Consider the following 20,433-nt stretch of genomic DNA (forward strand, 5'->3'; position numbering starts at 1 on the left):
TGGGTATGCTGGGTCTGCGAGGACTGCGTTTACCATAGCAGTGAGAGAGACAGGCTACCAACACTTGTAGAAGTACAACTCTATTGTATTTAACTATGAGCTGTTAAACACCCTTGCACTGTGGGTTGACACTATGTTGAGCTGACTGGAGACCTGAGGCTAACCTGACCAGACTTTCCTGCTAGCACATGGTAGATGTTCATGTTGCTGATCACGGGCTCGGACTGTCTCAGAGGCTGCATCCCCAGAGAGCGGGAAAACTAGTGCCCTCTGGCTTTATAGTGGCCATGTCCTGTCTGGTGATTGGCTGCTGTGTTCTGTGTGTTGATTGGTCATTCAGTGTGTCAGTCAGCATCTGTCTATGCACCATCATATACTTGTGTGTATATTATGTATATTATGGAGGCCACTGATTTCAGACATACATAGGCTCTGTATCTGTCTGAGCCCTGGGTTGGTCATAATTCCCATGGTCCTTTGCAGGTGGCCATCTTAGACGACTACAGTTCCAGTCGCCGAGTGGGGTCCTGTCTGGGATTTCGCAGACATCAGTGCACAGGTGCATCCGTGCCGTCACGGATGTCCTATTTACCCAAGCGGACTAGCACATCCAGTACCATGTGGACAGCGCCCACCAAGGTGCCCGGGCAATGTGGTTCGCTGCCATCGCCGGAATGCCCCGGGTCCAGGGGGTGATCAATGGCATGCATGTCGTCCAATGGGCACCTGCGGATTACAGGCCGCTATACACAAACATGAAGGACTACCACTCTATGAACATCCAGCTGGTGTGCGACGAACAGACACGCATCATGCACGTCTGCCCCCGATACCCGGGCAGTGTGCACGACGCATTCATACTGGCAAACTCGGATATCCCCAGCCCCTGGCTGCGGGGCTGGGTGCTGGGCAACAGGGGTTACCCGTTACGGTCGTGGCTTATGACGCCTATCCGGAGGCCACTATCCGGACACACGCGACAACAATAACCATACAGCGACCAGGGGTGTGGTCGAGCGGTACTCCGGAGTCCTGAAGATACACTTCAGGTGCCTGGAGCGCTTTGGAGGGGCCCTCCAGTATGAGGCCAGGGATCGCCTGCATCATGGTGGCCTGCTGCATCCTCCACAATATAGTCCAGCAGAAGGGCGATGTGCCGAAGGAGGAGGCTGAGGAGGAAGGGTAGACCTCTCTATGTCTCCGGCATCCTGCTATCCATACATTTTCCTATCTGTGTAAAGATCTTTGAGCCACGATGACCCTCTCTATCTCTGTAATCTTGTCGATCCCTACAACACTGCTGAACTCTATAACCACCTCCAGCCCGTGACCATCCCTATCTCTGTAACCATGTCTACCCCAACAATGCAGCTGAACTCAGCAACCTCCCCAGCACCTATGACCTTCCCTATCTCTGTAATCTCTGTTGTTCTGCTGTGTTCTTCTCCTCCTCTGTAGTTAATATAAACTCCGTGTACCGGATTCCCTGGGCGGGATTCTCCAATTTTGAGGCTAAGTGTTGATGCCGGGCAGGACGAGGTCAGCTCCCTCCACAGCCCCTCTCCATCACAAGCACCCCCACTCTGCACCACCAACCCTCTCTGCCCTCCCCACAACCCTTCCCTCCCAAACTTCAACACTCCCCAACCCCACTCCCCGGCCCACGATACAGTCATGCGTATTGTCTTATGACTTGCAGGAGCTCATGGTGATGGCGCGGGCCCTTCTGGACGCCCCCGTCCCCTCCCCGCCTCCGGCCCCAACCAGCACCACAAGTGGAGAGCAGTGAGGACGAGGACACGGACAGCGACAAGAGACCTTGCCCCACATCCGGAGCTCGGTTCCAGGGAAGACACCGACTTTCCAACACTGCTGTCTCCATCACCCTCCACCCCACAGACACTTACCTCACTTGGGCCCTTGAATGAAGATGTTCCTGGGGCACTATCTAGTGCACACCATACACGTGCTGCAGTACAACAGGTGGATGTAGGAACCCCACAATTCGGAACTCAGGCCAACCCGAGGGACTAGCTGGCGTCCGGACGGCTTTCGGGATCCTGGAACGGACGGTCCCATCGATAGTGGAGATGCAGTCACAGAGCCAGGGACTACATGACGGGTTGTCAGCGAGCATCCAGTACCTGCAGGTGCAGTTGGAGGACCCCTATGGCCTGCAGGAGCAGGCGGTGGTGCCGACCATGTATGCCACCCAAGCCAACACCGCAAGGGAGGTGTCTGCATTGGTGGGTTCGAAGTGTAGCCACCTGGGGTGGCCACTTCCCGATTCCAAAATGGATGCCCGCAAAGAATGCAGGGAAAATTGGCCAGCCACAGGAAAACAAGCAGGTGCAAGGTTTTCTGTCTATTAAGACTTGCAGAACCCAGACAGAACCGAAACCAATAGCCATCTACATACTAATGAGCAATCCCCAGAAACAATTAGAAACATTGAAGCGAACGGGACCAAGACAGACTCCCCGGCGCCAGCGGGAGCCAGGACAAAGTCAGGCCAACAGACACATAGGAACCGGCCAGCGATCAGGGAACACCTCCGGTATTGGAGAAATCGATAGAACCGATTGGGACATGGTCCAATTAAAAGGTGCCAGATCCAGGGTCCGCCCACAAGGGCGCAAAACCCCTGGGGACTATAAAGTAGAGTCCCCAAGTTCAGTTTGCTCTCTTGGCAGTTCTCGAAGAACTCTTGACCGTGACTCTCAGCGAGGAGAGACCTGCCTAGCAGCTGCACCAACCAACTAAATCTCCAGTCAACGCACGCTACGAGATAGACGCTCCTAGCTACTATTCCATACCAGCTTTGAAGCCAGCAGATTCAGAACCGGACAACGGCCATTGTTCCTCTGACCTGGTGCGCCATTTGAAAGCTAAGTATAGGCCTTTAGTTGCAGTGATAGTCTAGTAAGTAGAGTTTTATTCATGAGTAGTGATTGACTGCGTGTATAATAAATATGTTTTGATTTGAAACTTACTAACTGGTGTATTGAGTTATTGATCAGCACTTGGCTTTGAACCTCGTGGTGGTATCAGAAAGATACCTGGCGACTCTAGAGCAAAGGTTATTAAAACAGAGCAATTAAGTAAAAGCACACCAAGCAACAGAGGCAAAGGTTTTGGCTATGGGTCAAGATATCCAGGGCCTGGGGCAATCTGTGCAGGCGGTGGCTGATGCCCTGGGCAAGCCTGTCCTATCATTGGCAGCCATGTACCAGAGCCACCTAGACATTGCAGTGGCGCACCACAGCATGGCCCAGTCACAAAGGGCCATGTCTGAGGGCACTGACGGCATTGCCCAGGCGCTGTACTGGCGCATTGCTTGGGCAGTGGGCAGAACAGGGCGGCACTACGCCACCTGTGACACCCCATCCACCTAGCCGTAGCGTTAGAGCCCGTAAGGCCAGAAAGGTAGACAACAATTAGATTGGCACGGGTTACATCACATAAGATAGCGACTGGAACTCGGGCACTAACCTGTATATATATGTTTACAATAGAGGCATGTTCACTATGTTACAACCTGCCTCTTTGCTCTGGCACAGAGGTTTGAGGGATGGTTGAGCTGGCTGCAGAGCGGGCGCTGGGGGTGGGAGTGGTGCTGGGCGAGGGGGGAGATGGGGCCACAGACCCCAGTACAGACAGCGCTCATCGCTTCTACACCCCCCCCTCCTCCCCGCCCCCACCTCAGCCACCCCAGGGGTTCAGTGGGACGGTGTGAAGGAATGGCCAGCTCGCATGCAGCGATCACTCAGGTGGACGGTGGGAAGTGCCAACGTTGGCAGGAGTAAGAAGTGGTCAAACAGCGTGAAGCATCAGAGCACATCGCAGATCGCGTGGTCATCATCCTCCGTTCCATTGGCCAGATCCGCTGTTGCTGCCAACCTAGGGCCTCCACCCTGTAGTGAGGCAAATAGGAATCAAAGAGGGGATTTCAAGGGGGTGGAGAGAGTGGCACAATGGGGACGTTCATTGGAGGGGCTGGTCAGCCGGGGGGTCAGTGGGGTGGGATGGGATGTCCCTGTCGCTGGTCAGGACCCCTGATCGGTGAAACCAGTAAGAGCATCGTGTACGCATTGACCCAGGTACACACATTATGCGGCCTACCAAACCTGCCCGGGCCCCATGTCCTGCCCATCTTGGTCCTCCTCTACATTCTCCTCGCCGGATGAGGACTGACATTCATCCTCCACCCCCGGCACGTCGTCCATCTGCTGGGCAATATTTTGGAGGACACAGCAGGTCACCAAGATGTCAGAGACTCTGCTCACGCTGTACTGGAGCCCTTCAGAGTGGTCCAGGTTTCAGAACAGCATCTTCAGGATGCCGAAGCACCACTCAATCATGCCCTTGGTTGCTGCATGGGAGTCGTTGTAGCGGGTCTCCACGTCCGTCTATGGCAGTGTTCTTCAAAGTCGGGGGTGGAACCCGCGGGTGGCTCGCGGGCGGGTGTTGGGATGGTCGCGGAGCCATTGTCCGCGGTGCTGCCGATTGTGCAAAACCCCGCGCAGCAGTCGGCTTTTCATAACGCCGCTGCAAGCGGCCAAGAACATGTTAAAAGAAAATTCGGCCGCATTGCGCATGCGCACCAATAATCGGCCACGAATGCACAGTGCGGCCGTTATTTTTTTAAACGGTTGCAGCTTTTTGATTTCAAGTTCTGTAGTGGTTTTTATCCATTTATTAATTTTTTTCATTTATTTTACTCATTTTCTTTTTTTGCTATGTAAGTTCGGGGGGGTTTATTTGATAAAGTTTTACAGGAAAAAAAGTCAGAACTTTGGACAGATGGAGACTCCATACTTTCCGACACCGGAAGGCTTCACCTTCATCCAACAGGTTCCATTGGAGAAGCGTGTACGAGGGCCAAAGGGACACAAAACCATTTCCTCCATTTTTGTCAGCAGCAAACAAGATAAGAGAAAATGGTGGGTCGCGCAGGTCGGCCGGCGTGGGTCGCGAAGGTCGGCCGACGTGGGCTGCGAATGTCGGCTGGGTTGGGTCCCGATGGTTGGCCGGTTGGTAAAAATGGGTGTCTGGAAAAAAAGTTTGAAGAACACTGGTCAATGGCTTCTGAATAGGTGGCAGCAGCCACAACCGGGCGTGCGCCTCGAAGAGGCCAGGAACTTCCGGTTGTGTCAGAATGATGACGTCGTGCAGATTGCCCGGGTATCGGGCGCAGCTGTGCATGATGTGCATTTCATGGTCACACACCAGCTACATGTTCATCGAAGGGAACCCCTATTGGTTTGTGAAGATCGGCGTTTCATCTGCAGATGTTCATAGGGTGACATGCCTCTGTCCCGGGGCATCTCGATGATGGCATTTAACCCTGCTGCCCAGGCATCCTGGTGGGCTCAGTCCGCATTGAAATTGATGTATTATGACGACTCGGCATATAGTGCCTCCGTGGTGGCATGGATGCACCTGTGCAGTGAGGTTTTGAGATTCCGGACAGGTCCCCACATGGCGCCTGGAAGGACCCCGTGGTCAAAACGTTCAGGGCAACCATCACCTTAATGGTCACTGGCAGCAGGTCCTCTCCCCAAATTACCCGCGGTGCCTGGTGCACCATGATCTGGTAGATATGTCACAAGGTTCCCTGCTCAGCCTGATGGGTGCCCATATGGCCGGTATCACCCTGCTGAATCATGGGCCACGCTGTGTGTTCAGTGGGGTGTGCTGCAAGATGGCTGTCTTGCAGGCAGTGGCAATGATGGTCCATGCCTGCACATCGCCTCGGTCCCATGGGGTGTCCCTCCAGTCCCACAGCCTGTCCCCTGGTCACCCCCCCATGGCCACCCACCTCCTCTGACCTGGCAGGACCGACCCCACCCCCCTCCGCCAGTCTGGCGAGTGCCACGACCTGCAGCCCACAATTGCGCCTGTCCATCTCCTAACTCCTCTCTCTCCCAATCATCAGCCACGGCGCCTGTTTCCCAATTTGTAAAAGCACACGGGAATCACGCCATCGGGAGTTCGCCCCGGCGGAGGCGAAGTATCGAGGAGGTTATGGAGAATACCGGGTCAGGCCCTCTCCTGATATGTCAATGGCGTTTAGTGTACGTGCGGAGTGGAACGTATTTACGCCTGTGTTAAGGCACCGGAGAATTGTGATTTGGGGTGAACCAACCTGGCCACGATTCCGGCGTCAGGACCGATTCTCTGCCCAATCAGCTTTCTTGCTTTGGGCATCAGCTGATGGAGAATCCCAACCTGTATCCTGAAATCTGTCTCATCCGGTTCTGGTAATGAACCAATTTCTGGTAAAGTCAGCCTATCAAATACCTCACTGCCAATTGTTAACCCATCAGTGTCTCGTCTATCTGCTTTTTCATGTGACTTGGACACCACTGAAGTTAAAAACTCACCACTATTCTTAGAATTCCCCCTAGACCAAAAAAGAGTCGATATTCTAAATGGTGAACAGGGATTCTCACTCCCTGATTCCGATGCAGGATTCGGTGGGTGCTATTCAGGTCAAACTATATTTTGAAGTTATCCCCCGGTATAACCAATACCTTCACCGAAGAATTTTACCTACTTACCCCGTAGTAGCATTGATATCCTCGGTCCATCGTTGCTAAGTAAGTAAAGTAGGCTAATAACCACTGTTTCAGGTTAAAACTTTTAAGTTATTTTATTATTATATTTTTTTTCTTTTAAAAAGATGCAATCACTGTCTTTACAGAAAAGTAAAAAGATCTTGCTTCTGGATCCTTCTGGTTGGTTGAAGGGACCTTCAGGCCCAACTTGACAATCAATCTTCTTTTTAAAATCTGGTCTTCTTTAGATGTATTCGCTGGTGAGCTTGGTTGCTATGTTCTATCTTTCCCATGTACCGAGCTGGCTGTCCCCTTTCTTTGGGTTTATATTCTCTTTCTAACAGTTATTAAGTTTTTATGACTTTCTTGTAAAGTAACTTATTTCACTTTGATTGTAAAAAGTATATTTGATCTAAACATTCTAATACAACTAAGTCTTCATTTTGACATGACCTCACCTCTCAGGTCTCTGATTACATTGTTTCCTTTGTGATGTTCAAAGTTCCTTTGTGATATTCAAAAATGCTTTGGTTTCAATAGGGGTGTGAATTTTGGTTTGGTTCTTGTCATTTCTATAGTTTTATTTTCTAATTGTGTCCTCAGCTCATAATTTTGACTTTGATTTTGACTTTAAATTATGTTTCTCGTAGACTGATAGTCTCCAATTTTCTTTTAATTTACTTGATATCGGCAGAACTTCACACTTAGAATTGTCAGCAAATTCAACTGAACCTCATCTTTTCCTTTCCAGCTGTTTACTAAGATAGTTAATTTCAATGAAGGTGTGAAACATTGCTTTTAGCTGTATGCTAAAATCCACTTGGTTATAACTTGAAAGACCTGCCTGTTTTAAACATTCGTCACCTAATTCAACTGAAACTCTCATCCATGCTTTTCCAGATGCTGACTAAGTTAGTTACTTTCAATGAAGGCGTGAACCATTGTTTTTAGCTTCATATAAAAATCCTGTGTGTTTGTTTGGGAGAAGGAATTTGCATTTTATAATTCTGCTCTTTGCAGCTGCTATTAACCCTTTGTGGGATCTTTCCCTGTATCCTCTCATGTTTCTCTCAGATCAGATATTGCCAAACTTCCATGTTTCAAATGACACATCTTTCCATATTTTCAATTACACCATGTTCTGTGGTAAAGACAGATACTCATTCAGTACCATTCAGCCTCCCATCATGTCTAAACCCCCTTTCAGTTCCACAATCAGCCCCATCCTCCTTTTACCACCCTGTCACTTTTTATATGCCAATTGAATTGTTCTGTATTCATTTATCGGCTAACTGGCAGTCTCCATCCACAGGATTTTGCTTCTCTTATTTGTTTCCTCGCTTTTGCTCCGAGCCTCCCATATTCAGGCTCAATCCCAATTGTGTGGTCCACCTGATGTCTGTCATACACACCCGTTTCTGTTCCTCTATATTCAACCCATATGGCCTCAGAGAAGGCAGTGCTGTGTTTGGAATGTTCTCTGGGACTAAGGCTGTGAGTAGTGCAGTCAGAGAGGCTAAGGCCCCAAACAGTGTAGTGACAGAGGCCGAGGCTTTGAGTGGCTCTGTAATGGGATGGGGGGGATGGGAGCAGTGCAGCCACAGAGGCCATGGCCCTGAACCGAGTGGTGACAGAGGCTGAGGCAGCGAACGGAGCATTCACAACGTCTGAGTCTGTGAGCGGAGTCGTGACATTGGGCCAAACGGCGCTGAACAGAGGCCATGAGGGAGCAGACACTGTGGTTGAGGCTGTGAGCAGAGTGTTCTGTTCACAGGGCCTGGGGCCTTGAGTCTTGCTCCCTTGCTCTCACTCTCTCTCTCCCTCACTCTTATTTTTCTCTCTCTGTCAGTGTGTGATTGTAGCTGGAATAAACATTCACATCAATCATCACAACACAACGAGGCGTGTAGGGTTAAATCTGGAAACATTAAATTTAATATCAACACTCCTAATACAAGCTCGACTCGATCAATTAATTAATTAAGTAAAAACAAAAAAGTAAACCTACTTCAAAAGTAAACTTAATTAAATACGTAACGTTAAAATTTCTATTCTACATAATGTATATCTCTGAATAAAGGCATATTATAGAGTAAGCATTTTAAATTAGTCTATATACAACTATATCTCGATCAAGAAATTGGATTAAACACAAGTTGAATTTTAGCAAACAATCCGTTGAGGTGGAGCGCCTTCATTCGGTGATTGTGGTGAGTGGGCTCTGAAGCATCGGATCAGGTCTCTGCTGATGTTAGTTTCCATCTCGCTGCTGTCACCACCCGTTTATCGGCGCTGCTGGTCTCACGCTCGCTGCTTCCACACCATTATCCATTCCTGCTGATATAACAATCGCTGCTCTCGCCGCTCTTTATGCTTCCTCCTGGTCTCCGCAACATTCAGGGAACAGTAAAAACAAAAACAAAGAAGAATTAGATAAACTCTGGGAAAGAATAATAAACAATCTAGAACAAAAACACTTGGTGCCAATTTCAGGGCACTGAGAATAAATCTATGCCGGATTAATTTGAACCAATTATTGGCAGCAAAACTGTAACAAAACTGCAGTCTGAGAGGATTAGCAGGGTGCCGGAGTAGTCCTTGCAGCTCCGGCTGCCGATACGGGGCCCTGCACTTCCGGCCGCGGGCCCACGCCTGCGCGCTGTGGCGGCCTGCGGCGGCAGCCCCTCGCAACATGGTGGACCCACACCGCAGACTGGCTCCAACAATATAAGCGCCCCCAGGATCGCGCGCACCCACCGATCGATGGCCACCAATCGCGAGCCTGGACATCCTGGAGGTCCCCCCCCCCCCCATGACGGATCCCCCTGTCCCCCACTCGGGCGGCCATGGACTGTGTCCGCAGCTGCAACTCTGAGCTCCCGCCAGGTGGAACCATGAGTGAACTACGCCTGTTATGGGCCAGCTGTTCCTGTGAGCACAGAGAGAGGGCATTGTGAGCTGCACCCTTCATGCCTTGCCGGCTGCGGGGTATGCAGGGGCTGGGGCGGGGACAGGCATGGGTACCGCTGCTGATGATGGGTAGGGTGCACAGGTTGTTACTAGGGTGTGTTGGGGCACAGGTGTGGTAACGTGCTGGGGGGGCACGGTGCCAACCGCAGGGCTGTGGGCGGGAAGGGGGTCAGCCGGGGAGCAGTGCCAGGGGGCGGATGCTAAATCACCCCTGCGACCATGGAGTTTATTGAGCATCTTGTGGCACTGGGTGCCAATCTTTCTGGCGAATCAGCTGGCAGACAGCCAGTTGCCACGTGAAGCCCGTGGGGCATCATTAATTGGCCTAATTAATGTTAGATACCGTTGAGGGTCCCACTGTGTCATCCGTCATGAAACACCCGCCAATTCCCGCTCACTCCCACATTTAGAACAAATTCCATTAGATCATACCCTTTAACTGTGCAAATATGAAGGAAAAGATTAGAAGAAAAGAGAAAGTTAACCAGAAATCTAAAAACCTTCAGCATCATCTTCCACAGATATTTGAAAACTAAAAGCATGAACAAAGTGAACTTTTGTCCTCCAGAAAATTGTTACAATCAGATCAGCCATGATCTTATTGAATAATGGAGCAAGCTGGAGGGGCTCAATGGCCCCCTGCTGCTCCTAATTCATGTGTCCATATGTCTGTGTGATGTTAGGCTGCTGTGATGATCGGTATTTACCTTTAATACCTTGCCCCTTTAAGAGGCTTGGAACCCTGGGGGACTCCGCCTCTGGCTACGCCCCCAGGAAACAGGATATAAGATAAGACCCCATGTTGCGAGCACACTTCTCTCGAATGCAGTCCTGTTCTCTGTATATTAAAGCCTTTGATTACTGACCTCGCTCTCGCGTCGTAATTGAGAGTGCCTCAATTTAATATACAGAGACATCAAGCAGGACAGCGCTCTAAAACCGGAGAAGCTCAACCTGGACGCCAGGTCGCCGGAAGCCCCGGAAATTTTTAAACATTGGCTCCGGTGTTTCGAGGACTATCTGGACTCCTCAACAACTGATGTCGACAGCACTCGCAAGCTGCGCTTACCACATGGCCGGGTGAGCCACCGACTCTCCGCCATGATCGAAACCGCTACGACCTATGAGGCGGCGATCGAAATATTGAAGAAACGCATCATAAAAACTACTAACGAGGTACACGCCAGACATTTGCTCTCAACCTGCAGCCAGCGTTCCGGGGAAACGCTGGACGAGTTCGTGGAAAGAATCACCGCGCTCGCGAGGAACTGCGACCACAAAGCAGTGACGGCAGAAGAACACAGGAACTTACATATCCGTGACGCCCTTGTGTCTGGTATCAGGTCCTCGTGCATCCGGCAGCGGCTCCTAGAAGACGGGGCGAAGGATATCCAAGGCACGGTAACGCTCGCCTCTTCTCTCGAAACGGCCCACCATAACCTCCGTACGTACTCTGCGGACCTTGCGAACCCCTCTCGATCCCCTCCAGACTCGGCCACGCTACAGGCCTGTGCCACGCGATGATCCACTCACTCCGGGGGCTCCCCATGCTATTTCTGTGGGCAAGGCCAGCACCCACGTCAGCGTTGCCCGGCCCGATCCGCGATCTGCAACGACTGCGGGAAGAAAGGGCACTTCGCGAAAGTCTGCCTGGCTGGGCCCAAAGGCCACAAACAAAACCCTCATCAGGCCCAGAAATCATAATCCCGGCCTCACAGACTCGCTGCGGCCGGGCACGCCCACTTCCGACGCGTCATCGAACTCGTGCGAGTCATGGGAGCGGCCATCTTCGAAACCCGACACGTTCGACCGGCGGCAGCGGCCATCTTGTGACTCCGGGTGGCCATTTTGTGAGTTCGACTCTGACGGCCCGCAACTAGGAGCGATCACACTCGATCAATCGCGGCCGAAACACCTGCGAAACGCAATGATGCGGGTGCGAATCAACGGCCACGACACTCCCTGCCTATTCGACTCCGGGAGCACGGAGAGCTTTATCCATCCAGACACGGTAAGGCGCTGCTCCCTGCGCATCCACCCCGCCTCCCAAACTATCGCCCTCGCCTCAGGGTCCCATTTGGTTCAAATCACGGGGTATTGTGTTGCTGACCTCGCAATTCAAGGCGCTAAATACTCCCGTTTTAAATTTTACATCTTTCCTCAACTCTGCGCCCCCCTGCTGCTCGGCCTCGACTTTCAGTGCAGCCACCGGAGCCTGACACTGCAGTTCGGCGGACCCCTGCCCCCACTCACAGTATGCAGCCTGGCGACACTCAAAGTTGCGCCACCCTGCCTCTTCGCGAACCTCACTCCCGACTGTAAGCCCATCACCACCAAGAATCGCCGGTACAGTACCCAAGACTTGACTTTTATCAAGTCAGAGATTCAGCGGCTACTAAAAGAGGGGGGTCACAGAGGCCAGTAACAGCCTTTGGAGGGCTCAAGTATTGGTAGTCCGCTCCGGGGAAAAGCAACGAATGGTAGTGGATTATAGCCAGACCATAAACCGCTTCACACAACTCGATGCTTACCCACTTCCCCGCATAGCTGAAATGGTGACTCAAATCGCCCAGTATCGGGTATTCTCCACAGTTGACCTCAAATCGGCCTATCATCAACTCCCTATCCGCTCAGAAGACCGCCCCTACATGGCTTTTGAAGCAGCCGGTCGGCTGTTTCACTTTCTCAGTGTCCCCTTTGGTGTTACAAACGGAGTCTCCGTTTTCCAGAGGGCGATGGATCAAATGGTGGACCAGTACGGCTTACGGGCTACCTTCCCGTACTTGGACAACGTCACCATCTGCGGCCATGGTCAGCAGGACCACGACGCAAACCTGAGGAAGTTCCTCCAGACTGCCCGGTCCCTCAATCTCACGTACAACAAAGAGAAATGCGTGTTCCACACAACCCGGCTAGCCATCCTCGGCTACATCGTGGAAAACGGGGTCCTAGGCCCAGACCCTGACCGCATGCGTCCCCTTAAGGAACTCCCCCTCCCCCGTAGCCTCAAGGCACGCAAACGGTGCTTGGGGCTTTTCTCCTATTACGCCCAGTGGGTCCCCAGATATGCGGACAAAGCCCGGCCACTCATTAAGCCCAGTCGGCTTTCGACCGGATCAAGACCGGCATCATCAAGGCCGCCATGCACGCGGTGGACGAAGCCATTCCCTTCCAAATAGAAAGCGATGCATCAGACGTCGCCCTGGCTGCTACCCTCAACCAAGCGGGCAGACCGGTAGCGTTCTTCTCCCGAACCTCAACGCCTCGGAAATTCGGCACTCTGCAGTCGAGAAGGAGGCACAAGCCATAGTGGAGGCCGTGCGACACTGGAGGCACTACCTAGCTGGTAGGAGGTTCACCCTCGTCACCGACCAAAGGTCGGTCGCCTTTATGTTCAATAATGCACAACGGGGCAAAATAAAGAACGACAAAATTCTGAGGTAGAGAATAGAGCTCTCCACCTATACGTACAATATTAAATATCGCCCGGGGAAGCTCAACGAGTCCCCAGATGCCCTGTCTCGCGGCACGTGCGCCAACGTGCAATTGGACCGCCTGAGATCCATCCACGATGATCTCTGCCACCCGGGGGTCACCCAGCTTGCCCACTTCATCAAGTCCCGCAACCTACCCTACTCCACAGGAGAGGTCAAGGCCATGACTAAGGCATGCCAGATCTGTGCGGAATGCAAACCGCAATTCTATCGACCAGACAAGGTCCGCCTGATAAAGGCCTCTGGACCCTTTGAGCGACTAAGCGTGGACTTCAAAGGGCCCCTCCCGTCCACCAACCGCAACATCAATTTCCTCACCGTCATCGACAAATTCTCCTGCTTCCCTTTTGCTGTCCCCTGCCCCGATACTACCTCGGCCTCCGTGATCAAGGCACTGCACAGCATCTTCACACTGCTTGGTTTCCCCGCTTATATTCACAGCGACCGGGGTACATCGTTCATGAGCGATGAGCTGCGTCGGTATCTGCTCAGCAAGAGCATCGCCTCGAGCAGGACGACGAGCTATAACCCGCGGGGAAACGGGCAAGTGGAGAGGGAGAACGCGACAGTTTGGAAGGCTGTGCTCCTAGCCCTACGGTCAAGGAGTCTCCCTATCGCCCGCTGGCAGGAGATCCTACCCGATGCCCTGCACTGCATTAGGTCGCTCCTCTGTACGGCCACGAACGAGACTCCTCACCATCGTTTGTTTGTCTTCCCCAGGAAGTCCACCTCTGGGGTCTCGGCTGACGACTCCGGGTCCAGTCCTACTCCGGAGGCACGTGAGGAGCCATAAAACAGATCCAATAGTCGAGAGGGTCCACCTGCTGCACGCAAACCCTCAATATGCCTATGTCGAGCACCCCGACGGCAGGCAGGATACTGTCTCCCTGCGAGACCTGGCACCGACCCCACCGACTCTCCCACCGATCCCGACGTTTTCCCCACCGACCTCCCCCCTTCGACCGACGCTCCCCGCCCCGCATCGACCGCCGACTTCGACAGTGCCCCCCCATAGCGCCCCCTGCCCCCCAGCCGGCACCGACCACCCTAATCACCCCTGATAGCCCCCCTCTCCAAGGCGGGCAAAGGCTCAGTCAACAGTGCTCCCGGATAGACCACCATCGGAACCGACCGCATCCACGGCGCCACCACCGGAGCAGCGAAAGTCAGCAAGGACGATCAGACCGCCACAAAGACTGAACTTATAAGTTAAAACACTTCACCCCCGACGGACTATGTTTTTTTTTAAACAGGGTGAATGTGATGATCAGTATTTACCACAAATACCTTGCCCCTTTAAGAGGCTTGGAACCCTGGGGGACTCCGCCTCTGGCTCCACCCCCAGGAAACAGGATATAAGATAAGACCCCATGTTGCGAGCACACTTCTCTCGAATGCAGTCCTGTTCTCTGTATATTAAAGCCTTTGATTACTGACCTTGCTCTCGCGTCGTAATTGAGAGTGCCTCAGCTGCCTGGCCTCCTAGAGCACTGTTTACTCATCCTGAATAACAGTCTACCATTTGCAAACTTCCAATCTGATAGGACAGTTCCGAAATCCAAGGAACTTTGGAAAATCATAGCTTGTGCATCCTGGTAATTTTGTCAACTTTTGTGCAAGCAGTCTGTCAAATATCTCCCCCAACAATTTTAAGCTCATCTAGTGTCTTAAGAGCCTCCTCTTTCACTATGGCTTCAACAGCATCTTCTTCCTTGTTCAAGACCGATGCAAAGCACCCATTTAGTACCTCAGCCATGTCCTTTCTCGTGCATTAATCCCCTATTTGATACAAATCAGCTCCACTCTACCTCTTCCTATTCACATGCCCAGAGACGGTCTTTGGATGACATGGGAATTTGGCTACCAGTTTCTTCTCATAGGTTCGCTATAGCCTTCTCATTTCTTTTATCAATTCCTCTGAGTTTTCTTCATTCAGCCTGTTTCTCACCTGATTATTAAGATGACGTTAGTCACCCTATTTCTGCTTCATCTTACACTTCAGTTCTTTTATCATTCTGGGAGCTCAACATTGAAATCGTTGTTGGTGCTTGTCCCCCCTCACACCACCACCCCCCGCCCCCCACCCCTTTCCCACCAGGAAGAGGCACCTGGACGGAGTCCGCCACTGTTCAGGGGCTGGCACCGTCACAACATGGTGCACAATCGATTCTAATGAGAAACGGTGCTGAACTCACTTTTACTGTTACTCACTTTTCCAACTTCTTCCATCGGGCAGGAGATTCAGAAGTCTGAAAACACGCACGAACAGACGTAAAAACAGCTTCTTCCCCACTGTCCCCAGACTCCTAAATGACCCTCTTATTGACTGACCTCATTAACACTACACCCTGTATGCTTCAACCGATGCCAATGCTTATGTAGTTACATTATATATCTTGTGTTGCCCTATTATGTATTCTCATGTATTTTCTTGAATTTTGTTTAATTCCCTTTTCTTCCATGTACTGAATGATCTGTTGAGCTGCTTGCAGAAAAATACTTTTCACTGTACCTCGGTACACGTGACAATAAACAAATCAAATCAAATCAAATCAAATCAAACTCGCCGGATTAGCAATTGACACTCAGGAGGTTGACAAGTTGCAGCCGCACATAAACACTTCACTCCTCACATACACCACCCCAGCCAACAAAATGGCAGCAAGGTGCACGGCACCATGTTTCACGGAAGCAGAGCTCAATACCCCCCTGGAAGCCATGGAGGAGAGACAAATGACCCTTTACCCCACCCTCACCCCAAAACAAACCCCACACCACCCTCACCCAGCCCTTCACACAACACCACCCCCACCCTCAACAAATCCCACCCCCACTCACACGATCACCCCCATCACCCCCCCGGCCCACGGTCCAACCTTGTGCCTTCCAGGAGCTACTGGAGATGGAGTGGATGAGTCCGGTGTCCCGCCCCCCCCAACCAGTGCCACAGCCGGAGCCCCCCATGAACTGAGCAGCGAAGAGCGCAGCTTGGATTGCCGCCTTCCACCCGAGACTCCGGGGACCCCGGAGCTCGAGTCGGAGGGTGACACTAATTTACCATCACAGCTGTCCTCAATAACCTCCATCATCCCAGAGACACTCACCTCGGTGGGCACTTTAACGAAGAGACTCCTGGGCCACTCTCCGGTCCGCACCACACAGCTGTTCCGGAACCAGCTCATATGCCAATTCCATGACGGACACGGACACCAGGACATGGAGACCACTACGGACCATCATTATGTTGGTGCCCGGAACGAAAGGAGCATGTCACTCATTACATTGAGCATTGCCTCATTTGTGCCCAGAATATTCCTGACAGTGATGCCAGGAGGGGACATATAGGACACACCCGTCTGGTGGAGGGTCCCTGGACGAATCCCCATGTGGATTACATCGGCCCACACCCACCATGCAGAAATGGATTTAAGGATGTACTAGTTCTCATTGCCACCTTCACGAAGCAGTTCCCACCCCCAACGCAACCGCCCGACAACCACTCACACTCCCCAGTCCCTCTATTGGACATGGGGCCACACTGGACGTTTGGTCAGAGAAGCCGAATGATTTGAGTTCCAGGACACGGTAACCCTGAACCCAATGAACGCAAGCAACCGGCAGATGTGGGTCTGGCGACCAGGGGAGGTAGATGATTTCATGGATGAACCTCCCATGGGGGTATTGCAAGAATAACTGCGGAGCGCAATGTTCTGAGGTGTGTGGAGCACAAACATTCTGAGGTACCCAGATGATGACAATCGGACGCCTCCCAATAAGCATGGTACACGATTTCTGATGGAACCTGCCTCATCGTCTGTTCTCAACGCACATTAGTCTTCTTTGTTTGTGCATTGCTTCACCCTCGGCTCCCCATCCCTTCTTCGCCTCCCTGCATGTTATTTGCAATTCAAACTGTCCCTCGCATCTCACTGATCAGACCCTGAGAGCACCTTCATCATCAGCACTAACGCTGAGTCATCTTTACGCCACGGATAACAGACTACCAACTGATACTACATTACGTGCCCGCCACACAACTCCACGAATGTCCCCCACTACCGGATCTGAAAAACTTCATCAACTTCACTTCCTGTTTCCACTCCTCCATCACTTTCACCTGGTCCATCTCAGACACTTCCCTTCCTCTCCTTGATCTTTCTGTCTCCATTTCCGGCAATAGACTATCTATTAATATCCACTACAAGCCCACTGACTACCACAGCTATCTGGACTATAGCTCTTCGCATGCTACACCCTGAAAGGACTTCATCCCTTTCTCTCAGCTACTTTGCCTCTGTCGCATTTGTTCCGATGATGCCATTTTCCAAAATAGTGCTTCAGAAATGTGCTTCTTCTTCCTCAACCATGATTTCCCACCTACAGTTGTTGACAGGACCCTCACCATTGTGCAGTCCATCTCCCACGCCACTACCCTAGGCCCCTCCCCTCCCTCCCTTAACAAGGATCGAGACCCTCCTCGTTCTTCCATTTCACCCCGCAGCTTCCGTATGCAAAGCATAATCCTCCGCCATTTTCGCCAACTCCAGCGTGATACCACCACCAAACACATCTTCCCTTCACTCCCTCTGTCAGCATTCCGCAGAGACCGTTCCGTCCGAAACAATCTAGTCCACTCCTCCACCATACCCAACACCTCTCCTATCACCCATGGCACCTTCCCATGCAATTGTAGAAGGTGTAACATCTGCCCCTTTACCTCTTCCATGCTTAACATCCCAGGCCCAAAACACTCATTCCACGTTACACAGCGTTTCACTTGCACCTCTTTCAATTTGGTCGATTGCATTCGCTGCTCCCAATGTGGTCTCCTCTATATCGGAGAGACTAAACACAGACTGGGTGATCGCTTTGCTGAGCACCTTTGGTCTGTGCGCATTCAGGACCCTGACCTTTACGTTGCTTGCCATTTTAACACAAGACCCTGCTCCCATGCCCACATGTCTGTCCTTGGCCTGCTGCAATGTTCCAGTGAAGCTCAACGAAAACTGTAGGTATAATATCTCATCTTCCAGTTAGGCATGCTTCCGGTCTCAAAATCAAATTCAACAACTTCAGTTGATTACCTCTACTCCACCTCGACCCATTTGTTTTCATCCCATTTCATTTTAAGTTTCTTTTACCATTTCTTTTTTTCTTGTCTTACTTTATATATATTTACACTCCCTCCCCCCCACCCCATCTTATCAATCTTTCCTTTCCTTTTCTCCCCTTCTCCTCCCCTGACATCTACATCTGTCAGTTTACCCTCTGATGTTCGTTTCTCTGCTGTTTGGCCTTTCACACCTTTTGTTCTCTTTGGGGACTGTCATTAGCACTCTTTCTCCTTGGTTTCTGTGGCTATTAGCACCCCCTTTCCTTGGGTTTCTGTGGCTATGACTCATCTTTCATTCTCACTCCACAGTATAAATATTTCCCACTTTCCCTGTCTTTTAGCTTTGACAAAGGGTCATCTGGACTCAAAATGTTAGCTCTTTCCTCTCCCTGCAGATGCTGCCAGACCTGCTGAGATTTTCCAGCATTTTCTCTTTGGTCCTGGGGTCTCATACTTGTTTAGCATTGAGTATCCAGGTTGTCTTGTGTATGACGTTTGTAGAACTGTAAATTCCTACGGCCAACCTGTTCTGCAGTTTGTACCGGCCAGTATTGCTCCACTTTTGTATTAGGTTTACGATATTTTCCCACCTCTACATTAGACTGGCAATTGTATCTTACAGTACGGACACTTCCATTTTTCTAACCATATTATGTCTGTTATGTAATGTATATTTGTCTTTGTTACTCATGTACTATGTATTAGGGAGTTGTGCATGTAGAGTTAGTGTCTTGCCTGATGGACAGGTGACTGGGGATGCAGGAAGGTATTGCTCCGAGTATGTGATCCACCACGCTTCGCCTTAAGGATCAAGAGGAGGGATCTGTGTCCTTCTGAAATGGTCGTCCACAAAGAACGATGGGACATTGGCACCACATGGACACGGCAGGCTGTAGCTTGTAAATATACAAAGGCAACAGCCCGGACGATGCCTCGGGACATAGCGGATAAACGCAGGAGGGGGCCATTTGGCATCTCGAGTATGCTCTGCCATTCGTGCTCTCACCGCCGACGGCAACAGCGGTGGTCACCAGCCAAGGAGAGAAACATCCACACAATTCACAGAGGGACCAGAGCCGGGGACAGACGACCAGCAACAGACATCCAGCACTGCCAGACAATGGGTTCCAGATAAGGCCATATGTGCTCTGTACTTGCCAGTCACCTGGATGTGAAGTTAGGGTCATTCTTGTGTTTCAATTTAGAGTGCACTTGTATTTGTCTGTTCAGTTTGTGTGCGTGTAATAAACTATCACCATATTAAACAACTTGTATGGTCATTTGTACACCCTTTACGGGTTAATGACACACACTGTATTTAGAAGGTACAACAGGGGTGAGGGTGAGGGGAATGTGGGTTGAGGGGAGGTGTGGGGGTTGTGTGCACACATGTGTCATGGGGATGCGCAACTATGCAGGGTGTCACTTGCTCACCCGCTGCCGACCTCCACCTCGGTGACCTTCCTTTCCCCTGGGCTGCCGACCACATCCAATGCCCTCTGCTCGGGCATGCTGAGGTCTGGTGGTTCCCCTCCAGTCATCTCCCACTCCCGCCGGTTGTTTGCAGCCTTCTCCTGGGGAGAGGGGGAAACACATACAACTACACTGTTAGATGTTCCGACGTATGCAGCCCAGGGGTTGGGTAGGTGATGTCCTCAGTGGCCAGGGCACCCAGCCATTGTGGTTGCCATGGGTGCTGACATGTGGGATGTGGGGCAGGGTGGGGGTCAGCCGTACCCCGGGGAGGGGCAGGGTTACAGGTGTGTGAGACGCGGGTCTCCCAACTCACCCTGGCTGCCCTGAGTCTATTCCGGCACTGCTGGCCAGTCCGGACAGCATTGCCCATGGTGCTGACTGCGTCTGCCACCTGTGCCCAGGCACAGCGATCGGTGGCGCCTCGTGGCCTTCCTCCCGGGCAGGGGTACAGAGTCAACCTTCTCTTCTCCATGGCATCCCTGAGGGGCTCCAGCTCAGCATCCCTGAACTGTGGCACAGTAAAACATCACTGTTCCCACGCCGGCTCAGAACTTTGTCTCAGAAATTGAGAATCCAACCCCATATTTTCGGTTGACATGCAATTCTCTGGCCAATTGTATTTCCCGATTTGGGGTCAATTGATGGAGAATCCCGCCCAATATATTTAGTCCTCTCATCAAAAGCATTAATATATAATGTGAACAGTAGGGATCCTAGCACAGATTCCTGTGGAACCCACATTCACTGCCTGAGGGTTGGAAATAGGCCCATTTATCCCAACGCTTTGCTTCTTGTCTGCTAACCAGCTTTCTATCTATCT

At 51.5% G+C, this 20,433-nt stretch overlaps 1 long non-coding RNA gene across 1 annotated transcript; it reads right to left on the reverse strand.

Moving 5' to 3' along the window:
• Positions 1-8,467: 8,467 nt before the first annotated feature.
• Positions 8,468-19,905, reverse strand: LOC119952266. Its single transcript, XR_005457806.1, has 2 exons — positions 19,572-19,905; positions 8,468-8,940 (listed from the first exon to the last, which is right to left on the reverse strand). It is a non-coding gene; the product is annotated as an uncharacterized LOC119952266 (long non-coding RNA).
• Positions 19,906-20,433: the final 528 nt, after the last annotated feature.

The sequence above is a fragment of the Scyliorhinus canicula genome, chromosome 17 (genome assembly GCF_902713615.1).
Source record: "Scyliorhinus canicula chromosome 17, sScyCan1.1, whole genome shotgun sequence".
Taxonomy (NCBI): Eukaryota; Metazoa; Chordata; class Chondrichthyes; order Carcharhiniformes; family Scyliorhinidae; genus Scyliorhinus; species Scyliorhinus canicula.